Raw genomic sequence first — 15,161 nt, forward strand, 5'->3', positions numbered from 1 at the left:
AGAACTCACTCAGCGTAGCTGACTTTTAGTATGCACGCAGGTGAGTAGGATGAGGCAGCTCGCTTGAGGAGACACGTGGCATTGAATAAGAGGCTGGCATCGGAAGACTCAAGACGTTTAAGTTTAATGTTTTGTTTATTTTGAAAGACAAGATGCTGCTTTAAGACAAGATGTGTTTTGCTATGAAATGTTTTACGAAAGCTTTTATATTCCGCGAATGTTTTAATTAACTCTGATATTTAGAACTGTGTTTATGAGTAAATCCAACACGAAAGTAGGGCTACCGGGAACGGGGCCTTACAATATACATATACATATATATATGTACCCTGTATTTATTTGTAAGGGTTGTTGAGGGTTTTCATCTTGTTCTAAGTCTGATTCATTACATATTAATTATTGGCTAACCCTTATTCTTGTTAGTTGTTACGCAAGAACTAATCCTGTCATTTGTCTTTTGGACCGATTTGAAGGGTTTCAATTCCAAACCCTTAGTCTGGTTTCTGTGTTGTAACGACGTTCTTGGTTGCTTTAGGCATGTTCAGGGATTTCTTGTAGTTTGAGGAGGTTAATCAAGTCTTTCTCGTTCATTTAGAATGAGATTTGTATTAATGTTATAATGTTAATTGATATAACAATTAGGTTGATATTCCGTAGTACGGTTATTGAATTGTTATTAACTCTCCACTTCTAATTGGCTTAGCACTCCTGTATCACTGAAAAGATTTGAAATCTCACCTCATTTAGGATTCCAGTGTTCTAATCCATAAATAATAGAGTGAAATCATAATGATTGATGTAAGCAACACACATGATGCAGTTAGCCAGTTACCCCCAGTGTACATATGGATGTTGCAATCAATAAAAAAACAAGCTTGATTACTGGCCATTAACTCAAATGTATGAAAAGTATGAAAATACAAATCTAACTCCCAAGTTAGATAACAAAAGCCATAAATGTCAAACTTGTTGCATATACCAAGGTTTCAAAGACCTTGTAAGATACCAGAACTAGTGCATCAGTCAAACTTTAAGTCCTTAACCCATTTATGTATGTGGCCCAATATCTAAACTGCATTAATGCTATAAAAGCATACATGTGTGCTATCACAACTCTAAATGCTGAAGGTTTGAATCAGAGGTAGAACTCTTCAGTCCACATGAACCCAAAGGCTGCTGACCGGTCAAACTTGACAGGATCAATCAAGCCATGTTCTCAGCTGCAACCGCATGCATCATCCAACCCAAAGGTTGCTGACCAGTTTCCTCAGTGCTGGCTGTATTCTCGATTGCATTTACATAATACAAATGCGTGACATCCAAAATTGACAAAAAGTCAACTTTGACCCGAATTTGTTTTGTCCGGACTCATTAAAAAATGGCATTTATAACCCTGGCTCTATGACTTTCAAATTTCTGCAAATGACCAATTTTCCCATCAATATTAAGAGCCATTCATTTAAATTGTACTTTATGTTCGTTTTTGCTGTAAAATAGGTGTCGATCGATGGTTGTCACTCAGTTTTTTTGTTGCAAAAATACAGCTTATATTGCTGTTACTTCAACATCGATCTAATCGATTGGCCTTGGGCTAAAAGCTTACTTTCATAGCCATCCATAGAACCCGTGCCGAGGAATATTATTGCTAGACCAAACTTTCTTGGTCCATAAAACTTTGGTGCTTTCCATGAGTTGAGGGACTTCTTGATGGTTAGTTAAATCAAAATTGGGTCTATCCAGCTAAGAATTAAACTCCCGAAAAGGAATAGGTACAAAATCCAATGGATCCATAACCAACACAATAGGGGAGTGGTCGAATAAATACCGTGGAAGAGCAGTGAGACAATGAACTGGTGACATATTAGAAAACGATCGATTTTGCTCAATTTCACCCTTGAGCTATTTATTACCTTTGCGGAATCTAAAACGTCTACCTTTAATAGTGTATTCCAGGAGACCGGAAGAAAAATATGAAGTTATTAAAGTAATTAGCTTCTACAGGATAAAAACCCGAATTTCGCATGTCCTCGGTGCATTAAAATCCCCGAACATAATCCAAATCCAAATACCCGGAAGAGAGTTCCTTAACGTCTGAATATCTTCCCATAGGTGCCTCTTAGCCCTAGCACATTGCTGAGTATACACGCTGAGAATATTGAAATCCAAGTTGTGCCGCCCATTCAGAGATCCAGAAATAAGCAAACAGTTACTATTTTTAACCACTCGGCATGTCCAAAATATTGGGATCCCAAATACTAATAATGCCGCCAGACCTTCCCAAGGTTCAACGAAATCAATCTGGAAATTACGGTTTCCAGAAATCCCGAAGATTAACCCTGACAAGTTTGCAAACTACGATTCTTGTAAACGTATAAAAATGATTTGATACCACCTCTTTATATTACGAACCCGGATAGGCTTATCTGAATTCCATAATCCACAGATGTTAAGGCATAGAAAATCCATTGATTACCAGTAAAATTCACATTACCTGCGACTAAGTTACGAACCTTGTCGTTAAGAGCCTATAAACCTACCCCAACCGAGGAACCCGACATGCATTGTGCTATTAACTTCATTATTAAGCTTAATCTGTTCAGTGATCTTCTCCTTACTCTTCTCTGTTTGATCGAATTCCAACTATTGCCTCTCATGCTTAGGAGCTACAAATTATATATTCTCGATTATCTAGATGAAAACAAAACATTGGTGCCAAAAGCCCCCCATTGGCCATGCGAAGCACCTTATTGGTCGACGCCATTTTATTATTTATTTTTGCCTTTTGTTTTATTTCTGGTACCGTAATAAATGTAACGAAAATCGATGATCAAAGGCCAATTTCATTTTTTGATCAAATTTGAGTATACTCACCGCTTCAACACCTGGATTTTACCAACAACCGAGTTTTACCGACCGACGCCACCTTATTGGACCTAATTGTGCTTTTTATTTATTTTTTTGTTTAAGTTCCGTTACCGTAACGAACGTAACTGATCAAATTCATGTCGAGTCACTGCCTCAATGCCAGGGGCAAACAATGCTTGGGTTTTACCACTGCCGGGCTTTATCGACTAAATATTTTTATATGTTAATTTTTATATGCTAATTTGATGAATTTGTATTTTGGGTTTTAACGCACTGGTTTTCAACGTTGTTTATAGTGTAACAGACATAACTGACACAAACTAAATTCGCGTCGAATCACCGTCATAATGCTTGGGGTTTACAACGCCTGGGTTTTATCAACCAAATAAATGTTATTTTTCTACAGTACGTTATACGAGTGCCGCTATTATTTTGGTTTATTATTTTAAACATGTTAATTTGACAAATTTGTTTTTATTTTTAATTCCGGTTACGTAACGAATGTAGCCAATACTGACCAAATTTGTCTTGACTTACCGCTGCAATGCCCAAGTTTTACATACCGAAATTGGTGTGCAAAACACGTGAGTAAATATCTGGTTATCATAATAAGATAACAAGATATTTCCGCTTTAAAACAATTAAGCATCTATAATATTGAAACATTACATGTTATAATTACAAAAAAATCAATTTATGGAAATACAAATCTAAAATATCGGGAAAATTTCTGAACAATTATTATATCAATAGGGTTGAGTTATAATAAGAAGATTAGTTTTTCTAAAAAGGATAGGAAATAATTTTGTCCATTCATTTTAAAATTGAATGGTTGAGATTAGACTAGAGAGATCATAAAGTGTAAAACAAGGGTAAGGGCATAATAGGGATAACACATTTGTTGACTTTCTCTCTCCACATGCAAGACACATGTCAAATACCCCATCATTTTAAAACGCCCATAACTTTTTTATACGACATTTTTTTTCAAAACAATTTCACCATAATAACGAGTGTTTTTTTATCTTTTATATGAGTACCATATTGCTATATAAAAATAAAAAAAAATTCGTGGGTTTTTTTCAAAGTGTGTTTTAGCAAAATTGTGTTATACAAGTGTGTTTTATTTTTTCACAGTGTTTTTTGCATTGTGTTTTTTACATTGTTTTATTTAATGTGTTTTACATTGTGTTTTTGTCATTGTGTTTTTATTTTCATAGTCTTTTTTCCATTGTGTTTTTCACATTGTGTCTTTTTCATTGTGTTTTATTTTCCGGCGAAATTTTCGAAGACTTTTCCGGCAAGGTGGTGGCGGTGGGCGGTGGTGGTTGTAGGAGATGAGTGAAAATTTAAGTGGGTTTTAATTAAGTGAGTTTTTGAAATTAAATTAAGTGGGTTTCAATATTAAGGTATTAGACTAAAATACCCTCCTTCCTAGCCTTCTTAGGAAAATCAAACTTCTTATTTGATCTTTTCTCTATATCAATATATCAATAGTAGTTGACTTTGACTTGGATTTTTTTGGCAATCCAATAGAGATAACAAATGCTTGGCAAGTACAAGTATACAACTAATCCTTATCTTCTTTATATCTTCACTCAAATAACTTACAGCCTCTTGTAATTGATCATGGTTCTTCTCACTGAACTTGAACATTTACCTGTATCCTCATCTTCTTCGTCAACTAATGATCACAGATACGACGTATTTTTAAGTTTCAGAGGGGTGGATACTCGTAAACGTTTCACGGCTCACCTCTACAAAGCCTTAGTGGAGGCTGACTACAACACGTTTCTGGATGACGAAGAGATTGAAACCGGAGAACCACTGAAACAAGAACTAGAGAGTGCCATTAAGTCATCTAGGGCTGCTATCATCGTGTTGTCTAAGAATTATGCTTCTTCAACATGGTGCCTAGACGAACTCGTACTAATCCTTGAGCAACAGAAGAAGTTTAACCAAATTGTTGTCCCCGTATTCTATGATGTGGAGCCCACTGATGTGAGGAAGCAGCAAAGAACCTTCGGAGAAGCAATGGAAAAACATTACAAGAGAATTGAGAAAGAGACAGATGAAGAGATAATAAGTCAATTGGCTCAAAAGATTGAGTCATGGAAGAAAGCACTCACACATGTTGCTGGTTTAAAAGGGAAAGATGCAAACGATAGGTAAATCTCATATTTTTTAAATGTGTGCAGATGTAGCATTATATAGCATAAAATGTGTGCAGATACAGCATTATATAGCATAAATATGATATATTTGGTTCTGGATCTTGTAATTGTAATTGTCATATCTTTAGTCTCCATGAATACAACGCGCGTGCAAGCATGTAGGACTCAGGAGATCACAATTCAACCAATAATCAAGAACAAAACATAGAAGAAGAATAACAAAACAAGGAATTTAAGAAAAATAAAAAGAACTTTAACATAACCAACTAATGAACTTAGTAGATTTAATGAAAGAGAAAAAATAATGTCAATAATCAACTAAGCATAAATCTTGAGTCATGAAAATGAAACCTTGATGAAAATAATCAAACTTTAGAAACCTTAACCTATGAACTTTGATAGTGAGTTGTGAGGGTCGATGACGTATATCATAAAAATATAATATATCACTCTTAAAAAGAAACAATCAAAACGACCAACTGTTAAACTTTTTTTTCTAATTAAATAGCGAAAATGTATTCTAATCAAATTTAATAGTTTAATCAATTAGGGATCAAGTATTAGAAATTTATATTAAACGTATTTAAGAAAAAAGGGATCATTTTATTGCACAAACCAATAAATTATAAGAATAAAAATAAAGGACAAGAGGGAGGAGTTTCGACCCTACACCTTCATGCAATAAAACACCAAGAATTCCGCTGCACTAAACATATATTATTTGCTAAAACGCAAGTATATATTAATATGTATGATAAAGGGAAAAAAATCTTCTAAAATGGGCCTCAATTTTTTGGGGCCTAAAGCTAGGGCTTTAGTTTCATATGTTATTGGGCCGGCCCTGGCTGTTACAATATACTCACATCGACACACTACTTATAGCCAACTGACATAGCTGTTAAAATCCATCTTGGCGGTTATAACTAACTTGATGGTTATATAACCACATGGTGGTTATATAACTAACTACCTACCGCCTAATATTAACATTAAGACCCCTAACATACAAATGTTGCATACAACACCCTAAACTATTCCTTTATACTAATTTCAAATTTGACCCACAATTAAGGCCAACATTCAACCCCTAATTCTTTATCAAAGTTGAAGTCTTCTTCACTTGGTCTTGATCCGTCTTGTCTTGTATTTTCTGCATCCTAGCGACATTACATAAAACAGAAACTTTAGCGGCGACAAAAAGTTGCCGCTATTGTGTTGCCGCTAGTTCTGCCGCTAATTCTACGCCGGAGTTTTGGCTGGACCACTTTTTTAGGACCGATTTCCAGATTTCTTACGTAAAGAAACACGATTTATTGCACGAGATCAAGTTTTAACTTGAAATTGGAAAAAAAAACATGATTAAACTCTCATTAAAATCGGTAAACATTATACGAAAGTTCATCAAGGACAGCTGGAGCTCTAGCTAAACAAACAAATACTATACATGAAGTGTACATAAAATTACAAAAGATAGAAACTAGTGTGGATGAAGATGGTGGTCAGAGCTGAAGATGCAGGTGCTTCCATGGTGGTTGACGGTGGTGGCCGGAGTTGAAGTTGCATGGGTGCAACAGTCGTTGTCCGATGGTTATAGATGCCTAGATTGTGCCGCTGTTGTAACGAAGGAGGTAAAAGATGTGGGTGGAGGTTCGATGGTTGTAGCGCTGGTTGTTGAATATGGAACAGTGGAGGTCGTCTACGGATTGTAGGCGGTGAGGGTTGCTGAAGCTGCAGGAGGATGACGGTGGAGGATGGAGGTGAGGAAGAATAGAATTTATGAATTTTAATTTTGAGGTAAAGCGGGAACAAGATGAAAGGGGAAGATGAAGGGTTTTTTAAATTATTTGGATGCATGTGATATAGTCTTGTGAACGAATCATAGACTTTGATATAGTTCCTTATCAAGGGTTCATATTAACCTGAAGAAACACTAAGTGAACCCTGGACAGATTATAGATAATCTGGGGGTTAAGTAATGTTTCCCACGAGAATGAGGTCCAACAGAGACGGTTGTTCTTCAGGGGACCTGCAAAACAAACACCGTAAGCTCGTCACTGAGAAGGGGGGGGGGGGTTCCTCCTTGTGACCACCCTCCGGCGTGAGAATCAGACTAGATTGCTCTGAATATAAGTGTATATTAAGAGATTGCTAGATAACAGGATAGCAGATGATCTTACCATTCCAAGATGTTGGAGTATTTATAGCCGAAGGTAGGTTTCCTAGAAGGTACAGCCGGCTGAATAGTATTCCTGTTCTACCAACAGTGGACTATGCACAGGCCATACTGGTTGGTAGAGGTGCACAAAACGGTTTTTTAAAAAAAACCGGTTCGGTTAATAACCGGACCGGTTAATAACCGGTTTTTGTGCATGGAAACCATAACCGGTCAAACCGGTTACGACCGGTTTGGGAACCGGTTAGAACCGGTTAATAAACCGGTTTTTTTATTAACCGGTTTTTTAATAACCGGTCTAACCGGTTAACCGGTTTTTTTTTTTTTTTTTAAATAACCATTATTTTTTCACAGTATAAACAAACCGGTAACTACAAGGCAAACCGGTAACTACAAGCATTAAATCGTTATCGCATATTCGTAACTCAAAAATACATAACTTTCATTTATAGCTTTTACATTAAAAATACAAACATTAAATCGTTATCGCATATTCGTAACTCAAAAATACAAACATTAAAGAATGCTTAGGCACGATTACATTAACAACTTGCTGTTTCTTACTCATTATTTTCATCGCTACCCGATCCCGAGCTATTCCTTAGGTAATCGTCGTACGCGGCTTCTTCATCGGTCATTGGTTGAGTGTGTCCTTGATTGACCTCGTCTTCATACAAGCCCGCCTCATAGTCCATTTCCCCCTCGAGTGAGCGTTGATGTTGTGCCCTATCTAAAGCGTCCAAGTAATCCTTGTAGCAAATAGACATCTCTACAGCTGGTGGAGTGAGTCGAGTCCTCGTAATCGATATAACCCTGCCAGAAACAGAAAAAGCAGACTCCGAAGCTACCGTGGAAGCTTGGACCGTTAGTAAATCTTTGGCCATGGCGGCGAGGATCGGAAACTCATCCTCCTTACCTCTCCACCAAGCCAGCAAATCAAGACTTCTAAATTCATCTGGAGTCATGTGTTTCACAAAGTTGGTACCACCATACCTTCCAAGTTCACTGCTTGGGGTGTTTACCTTTTGACGTTTACCGGCGTCTTCCCAAATCATGTAGTACATCCCCATTTCAAGGTCGGTTTGGGATTGGGATTGGGCAACAGCTCTTAACGAGTCATGAATTTGGGAAGACGACCCGTATTTTGTAAGGTAAACATCATACATGTTAGACAAGGTGGTGTTGAAAGCATTCTTTAAAGTTTGGTTATAATAGGGGTTTTGATCGTCGTTTAACTCTAGCTCATCACAAATTTTTTCTATTAAAGCTTCAACACCACCAACATTTATGCAAGGGTTTAACGCAGCAGCACATGTCAAAACAGCGGGTAGTTGTTGAAAATATTTTCTAAATTTTTCTTTCATTTTTACACCCATATCAAAATAAGGTGCACCCCTACAATGAAGTTCACTCAACTTTGTGCACATGACAGCAATTTTTGGTAAAGCAATGGGGCTTGTTGGATAGTAAACCCCGGATAAACTTGTTGTGCAAGATTTAAAAATTTGAAGTACCTCCGTAACGATCTCAATCAATAACCAGTTTCTAGGATCGTACGGTGCACATTTACCCCTACTTGACATTATTTGATGAAACGCAACTAGTGATTCTTTTTGTTGGATGGCTTTCTCAAACATATCACAAGTCGAGTTCCATCTTGTTGGACAATCCCAATTGGGCCCCAACCATTGACAATTAGCTTCATCACAAAATTTTTTGTATCTTGAAAATGTTTTATTGTTGCTAAAAACATCTCGTAACATTCTTTTAAAATTGTTTCTTTGCGTTTCGATCACGTTTAACCCATCTTGCACGGCCAAGTTGATAATATGTGCAATGCATCGGCTATGAAAAAACGCTCCATCACAAATATGTTTATACTTTAATTTTAAATGGCCAACCGCGGCCGTATTGTTGGACGCGTTATCAAACGAAATTGAAAAGATTTTATCTTCAATCTTGTATTGTCGAATAACTTTATCCAAGAGTTTAAAAATATTTCTGCCCGTGTGCGGGTAATCAAACAATTGAAACGCAACGATTCGTTTCATCATTTGCCACGACCCGGGGTCAACCCAATGAGCCGTCACACAAATGTATGAGTCGGGCGACAGTAACAAAGTCGGCTGCACTATTCCACCAACTGTAGATTATGCACGTCCCACCTACTGTAGATTATACGCAGGCCATGCTGGTTGGTGAGTAGGTTACGGCCAATAGTAACACTATTCCACCAACTGTAGGCTGCGCACGCCCCGCAGTAAGGGTTGGTGAGTAGGCAGCGGCTAATAGTGACAAACAGTACTAGAGGGTGCTCCTCCTCGTACTGTTGTCGGTGAGCTGTCACCCTGTGATTGGCTCATGGGCTGTTCTGGTCAGATTGTCTGTCCTATCCATACCTTGGTAGGTTACAGAAGATCTTTCAGAATCATACGGACTGGCTCATTTTGGCGGGATTGTTTCCGCCTTGCTCATTCCTTCATGTGACTACTGAAGTATCTATTGTCTTGTGCGTGTAGCCCTGCTGTCTGCGGGTAGCCTTCCCTGATGGCTTGTATCCGCAACTGCGGGAACAGGCGGGGTACTTCACCATTGGGAGGCTTTCCCTGCATGTACAGCTTGCGTACTGCGCGTAAGGTTCTCTGAGCATGGTGGGTCCTGCGGGAGCAGATGGCCTTTGCGCAGACGTCCCTGTTCAAGGTGAGTCTTGCGGGACCAACTGGGCTCTGCTGGGACCTACCTCTTCAAGTCCCCCCAGTCCAATGTTCTTCTCATGAATGTTTAATAAGGTGAGGTGAACTTTTGGACTTTAAGCAAGGGGTTTTGAAAAGGGTTTTTAGTTTTAAGGTTCTCCGTGGGGATTCTTCCCGCGGGTTTCCTAATGTCACTTGCAAAAATTCCCGATTTTTTGCTTGATCTTTGGGTATGATGCGGGTAGGTATGTAACCTTCTCGCAAGTCAGGAGCGTTGAGTCTTACTTGTATATAGTCTCCATGGGGTTCTGGTGGTTTTCAACATAGTGATCAATTATGCTAAGACCACCAATTCCATCACGGAGTTTCAAACAATATAATTCTCGACGTTCCCGTTATGCGGGGATGTTACTCCTCTATCCGCAAGCATTGCCCAGAAGATCCTTCTTGGTTTCAATTTTCTGCGGGGCGCTAGGTATGTGAAGGGTTTTGCCTTAACACTACCCGCGCTCGTCTTACGGTTACTTTACTTCCAAGGTATTCTTGGCTTCAATTCCCTGCGGGTGCTAGGTATGTGAAGGGTTTTGCCTTAACACTGTACCCGCACCCGGCTTATGGTTACTTGGTTGCCAAGGTATTCTTGGCTTCAATTCCCTGCGGGTGCTAGGTATGTGAAGGGTTTTGCCTTAACACTGTACCCGCATCCGTCTTACGGTTATTTGTTTGCCAAGGTAAGGGGTGTTTTCCCGCTTACTTTTGAATCTTTTTGAATTTTGAATTTCGAAATTCGAAGAGTTGGTGGAAAGATAGGAACAGTCCAAACATCTGAAACGTCGTGCGACGGTTTCTTCTGACTGTGTCAGGACGTGCAGGAAGTTATGGTGACGTGACAGTACATGGTCATTCCAGACGCTTTTTCAGGCGCGTGGGCGCGATTTTTCGGGCGCGTGGCCGCGAAATTACTGGCACGCGTCCTTTTGACAGCTGTTGCCAGCTTGCTTTTTGCCACGCGTCATAGTTTCATTGCACCCTCGATTTCTCTCTCCTCCGCATTAAATTCACCGCATTAATTGCGATTAGTATATAAAGGGGGAGAGGTCCTTTGTAATTCACACCTTCACCCTTCTCTTCTTCTTCTTAGCGATTTCCGGCAAATACTCCCCTTTTCAGGCAAGCATTTTCCCGAAATCGCTTTCTTTCTGCAAGATGTCTTCACATGATCTCGAGTCTACCACCGATGACAGGAGTACTGCTGGCGAGTGCCAGTGTGCTCTGCCCGGCGATCAGTACCGGTATGTTGTTAGGAAGTTCATGCTCGATCCTCTCGAGCCTGAGTTTCCTGAACCCCATCAGACCGTGTACGATGCCCCCAGAGGCAAGATCGGGGTTTATGCAGCATTCTTTGTCTATGGGAATCTTAGGTTCCCATTGACAAAGTTTGTTTACCGTGTCCTCGAGAGGCACGGTGTTCATCTGACCGAGTTGCACCCCATGGCGATCGCCAAGATTCGCCATTTCGAGTGGGTGTGCCGGATTTTGGGCCTCGAGCCCCATGTTGACCGCCTGATGACCTTCTACACTTGGAGGTGCATCCAGGGGTGGTATACCCTGACAACCCGTATCAAGGGTTTAAAGATTTGTGCCACCGAGCGCAGTCTCCGTTCGTGGAAGCGGGAGTTCTTCTACATATCCGCTCGCGCCGTCCCCCTTGCCATGAAGTTTAAAAATGGCCAAGCAATTCCGAGCCTTCACGCCACCAACTACCAGGAGGCGGAATGGTTCTCGAAGATATCCCGGGTCCAATCTCCGGTTTTCCGGTTTCCGGAGTCCGGGATGGTGATGTTGGGGATGAGCCGAGTGTGGAAAGAGGCTGACGCGCAAAAGGTTCCCGATCGTCCTCGAATACGGTTCGAACTCTATCCCTTACGGTATGCTCCGTTTCTTTTTTGCTTATACGAGTTTATCTTCTAACTGTTTATTTTCTTTCAGAGGGGAACGACTTGGAGTCGCTCCTGTACCCGAGGGAAGCTGACGGTCCCGCGCGGATGGGTACTCGTGCTCTAGACGAGAACGAGTTTCCCATCCTGGAACAAATGGCGGATCGGTTCGTGGAGGTCTATCCCTTAGGCCACGAGATCCTGAGCCACCGGCGGCCAGGTAAGGCGTTATTCCATCCTCAACCCCTCAATGCTGTACCCGCTGTTGGAATTCCTGACATCCCGTCTTCTTCTGAGGAATCCGCAGATGGTCCTTCGTTGGTGCGGAAGAAGAGGCTGCCGCGGGAAGGGGAAGGAGAAGGCGGCCTCCACAGCCGATCCAGTGATTCTATCTGACACCGAGTCAGATAGTGAAGAGGTGGCGGGGAACCCTGGTGGTGAGAAGACCACTGCTCCGGAGGCTACGACTGTTCCCTCCGGAGAGCCAAAGAAGACGACGGTGACCCGGCGCAAAGAGGCCGGCTCCATCGGGTCCGTCCCCGCCTCTCCGTACCTTTAGGCTCAAGAAAACCCGTAAGTACAACTCTATTAGCTTTTATCTTCATAGTTTAATCCTTAGTCTTTTAACACTTTTCTTCTTTACGCAGGCGTGGATGTTGGCGCATTCCAGGGTGAGGGGCCGAGTATTACTTCTCCGCCAATGACGGTAGGCTTGGTCAGCCTACCTGAGGCGTCGACCCAGGCGCCTGCGCCTGCGCCTGCTTCCGCTGGTTCAGTTGCTCACTCTGAGCCGACTGTTCCAGCCGAGATGACGTCACCGCCGGCGGTGAGTGCGATTTTTACAGCATCCTTCACCGAGCCGGCGGTTACTGTTGCTGCTAGACTCCGCGGCGGCGACCGCGGCAGACACCATGCCTCCGCCCTCGACTGCGGCGGAAACCATGCCGCCTCCGCCATCGGCCTCGACGGCCGAACCTTTAGGTACGCGCGGGGCTTCTCGCCGATCTTTGTTACCTTCCCATCTGCCTGACCTTTTGGATGGATTTCCCTTAGGTTCAGGTGATGGGTTCGGTGGCTATCGGCCTGTGATCGACCCTACAGGTGCGTAGGGTTCTTTTGGCCTTTATGCATTTTTTTATCATCTTTTCCTAACTGCTTTGTTTCTTTTGCAGTGTCGGATTCCAATGAAGTGTATGTTCCAAGATGGAACATTCGCCGAGGAACAACCCTTCGCACACCTGTGGAGTGCGTGGACTGGGCTCGCCACGCTGCTCCCCATGGTGCGTTGGGGGAAGCCATGGTTAGCTACCAGGAGGGTAGGCTAACCAACGAGCTTCGGGTTCTCCTGGCCCGGATGCAGCCACTCGTCGAGCTGCTTTGTCGTGAAAACGACAAGTTGAAAGCAGCTCGCGTTAAAGAAGTATCACAGGCGCGTGCTCTCCGGGAGGAGAACCAAAAACTAACCGCAGTAGCTGCGGAGAAGGAGAAGGCCTTCAAGGCCCTTGAGGTTGAGGTTCAAGCGCGACTCGAGGCCCGCTCCAAGGCTGCCCAAGCTGTTAACGAACAGCTTCGGCTAGCTAAGGAGACTGCGAGGAACGCGACCGAGAGGGCCACCAAGGCTGAAGCTGTTGCTGAGCCTCTCCGCCTGGAGAATGAAGAACTTAAAGCCAAATTAGAGGCTCTTCAACAGGCTCATGATGCCTTGGCTATGGAGGACGCGAAGAAGCTTCAAGAGATCCTGGACCAGAGGGGTGTGCTTGCGCACACCGAGCGGAAGCTTAAGGGCGTTGAAGAGGCCGCTGCAAAGGATGTGCTTCTTGCCAATCTTAATAAGAGCGAAGCTGAACGCGCCTGCACCCAAGCTCTGGTTACCAAGGAATGGCTTCTTCGAGAAGCGTTGCCTCAGGTATTTTAGCTTTATATCTTCACGCTTTCCTTTGTAAAAATAGAAGTGTTTCTTATACTTGTACATTTTTTGTAGGTTGTGCATCGGGTCTTTTCAGAGACATCTTACGACGATGCTATGAGCGCAGCCTCAACGCTTCTCATGAGGATGGGGAACGGACCGGCTTCTGCTTGGTCTAGGGTTTGCTGAGAAAGGCGTCCCGCCTTCCAACTTCCCTTTGTATAATGCGGATACTGAAACTATTTACGACCAAGCGGTGAACCAGTATGCTGCCTTCCCGCATCCGGTGGTGGAGAAGGTGAATGAAATTGCTGCTGCTGATGATGGGCTTGCTGTCCTTAGAGCTTTCCTTGAACCGCCACACTCTGCTGATGGTGCGGGTCCAAGTGGAAGTGGTCCTGAAGCGTGATCCAGAAGATCCCTTTCCACCACTAGCGTAGATATTTGCTTTTGTATTTCTTTTGTATGCGGGTATACACCCAGCAATGTTTGTAATATTCGAGTTTTGATGAAATAAAGAATGTGTTTGTCCTTTTCTTTGTTTATTTTACGCATGTTTACACTTAGTAATTTCTTTAGTACTTAGATAAGTTAACTTTTTGACGTGGTAAATTATAAGTTTATTTTGCTTCCTCTTTCATGATTGTGCGGGTAGGACCGTCACTTGCACTTAGTAGGATGGCTAAACTTACATTTAACCTGCGTGGAAGTTTTCCTCATCTTTTCCTTTGAAATTTTCTAAGTGTTCAGAATAAGTTAACCTTTGAACGTGGTAGATGATAGGTTGAAGTTTTGCTTCCTTGTTCGTGATTGTGCGGGTAAGACCGTCACTTGCACTTACAAGGATGGCTAAACTTTACTTACATCTGACCCTGCGTGTAGGTTTTCCTTAGAACTCTTTTAACATTTCTAGCGTTGTGTTTATGCGGGTTTTGCCGCCTTCCACACGCAACTACTTACTTCTTCACACATTGATGCGGTGAATACCGACACATGGGAAGTTCATAAGTTAAAGGTAAGGCTATCAACACATTGTGAAAGGAGGATCATTTCCATTAGAAGTGGCTCTTAGGCCTTTTCTTTACAAGTTTGGAATTGATCTACATATAACATTTGCGTAATTGAGCTCCATTCCATGTTCTTGGGATGGGAGTGCCATCGAGCCTTTCGAAGCCGGTATGCGCCCTTTCCCAGGACTTGTTTGATAACGTATGGCCCTTCCCAGACCAGGGCCAGCTTTCCTGGGCGTTCTTGGTTCGAAGCCTCGTTGTTACGCAGTATGTAGTCTCCTTCATTGAAGTTGCAGAGTTTTACCCGCGTGTTGTAGTACTTTTGCATTTGTCGTTTGTAATTCTCTTCACGCACTGCGGCTAAGTCTCTGCGTTCCTCGGTTAGCATAAGGTCTAACCGTCT

The 15,161-nt window shown here is 42.0% G+C and overlaps 1 pseudogene; it reads left to right on the forward strand.

The window, feature by feature from the left end:
• The first annotated feature begins 4,494 nt into the window (after nucleotides 1-4,494).
• On the forward strand, nucleotides 4,495-5,037 carry LOC143606514 (toll/interleukin-1 receptor-like protein pseudogene; annotated as a pseudogene).
• Nucleotides 5,038-15,161: the final 10,124 nt, after the last annotated feature.

This window comes from Bidens hawaiensis, unplaced genomic scaffold (assembly GCF_021521415.1).
Source record: "Bidens hawaiensis isolate Kalapana, Puna unplaced genomic scaffold, B.hawaiensis_p1.1 tig00075101_1, whole genome shotgun sequence".
Classification (NCBI taxonomy): domain Eukaryota; kingdom Viridiplantae; phylum Streptophyta; class Magnoliopsida; order Asterales; family Asteraceae; genus Bidens; species Bidens hawaiensis.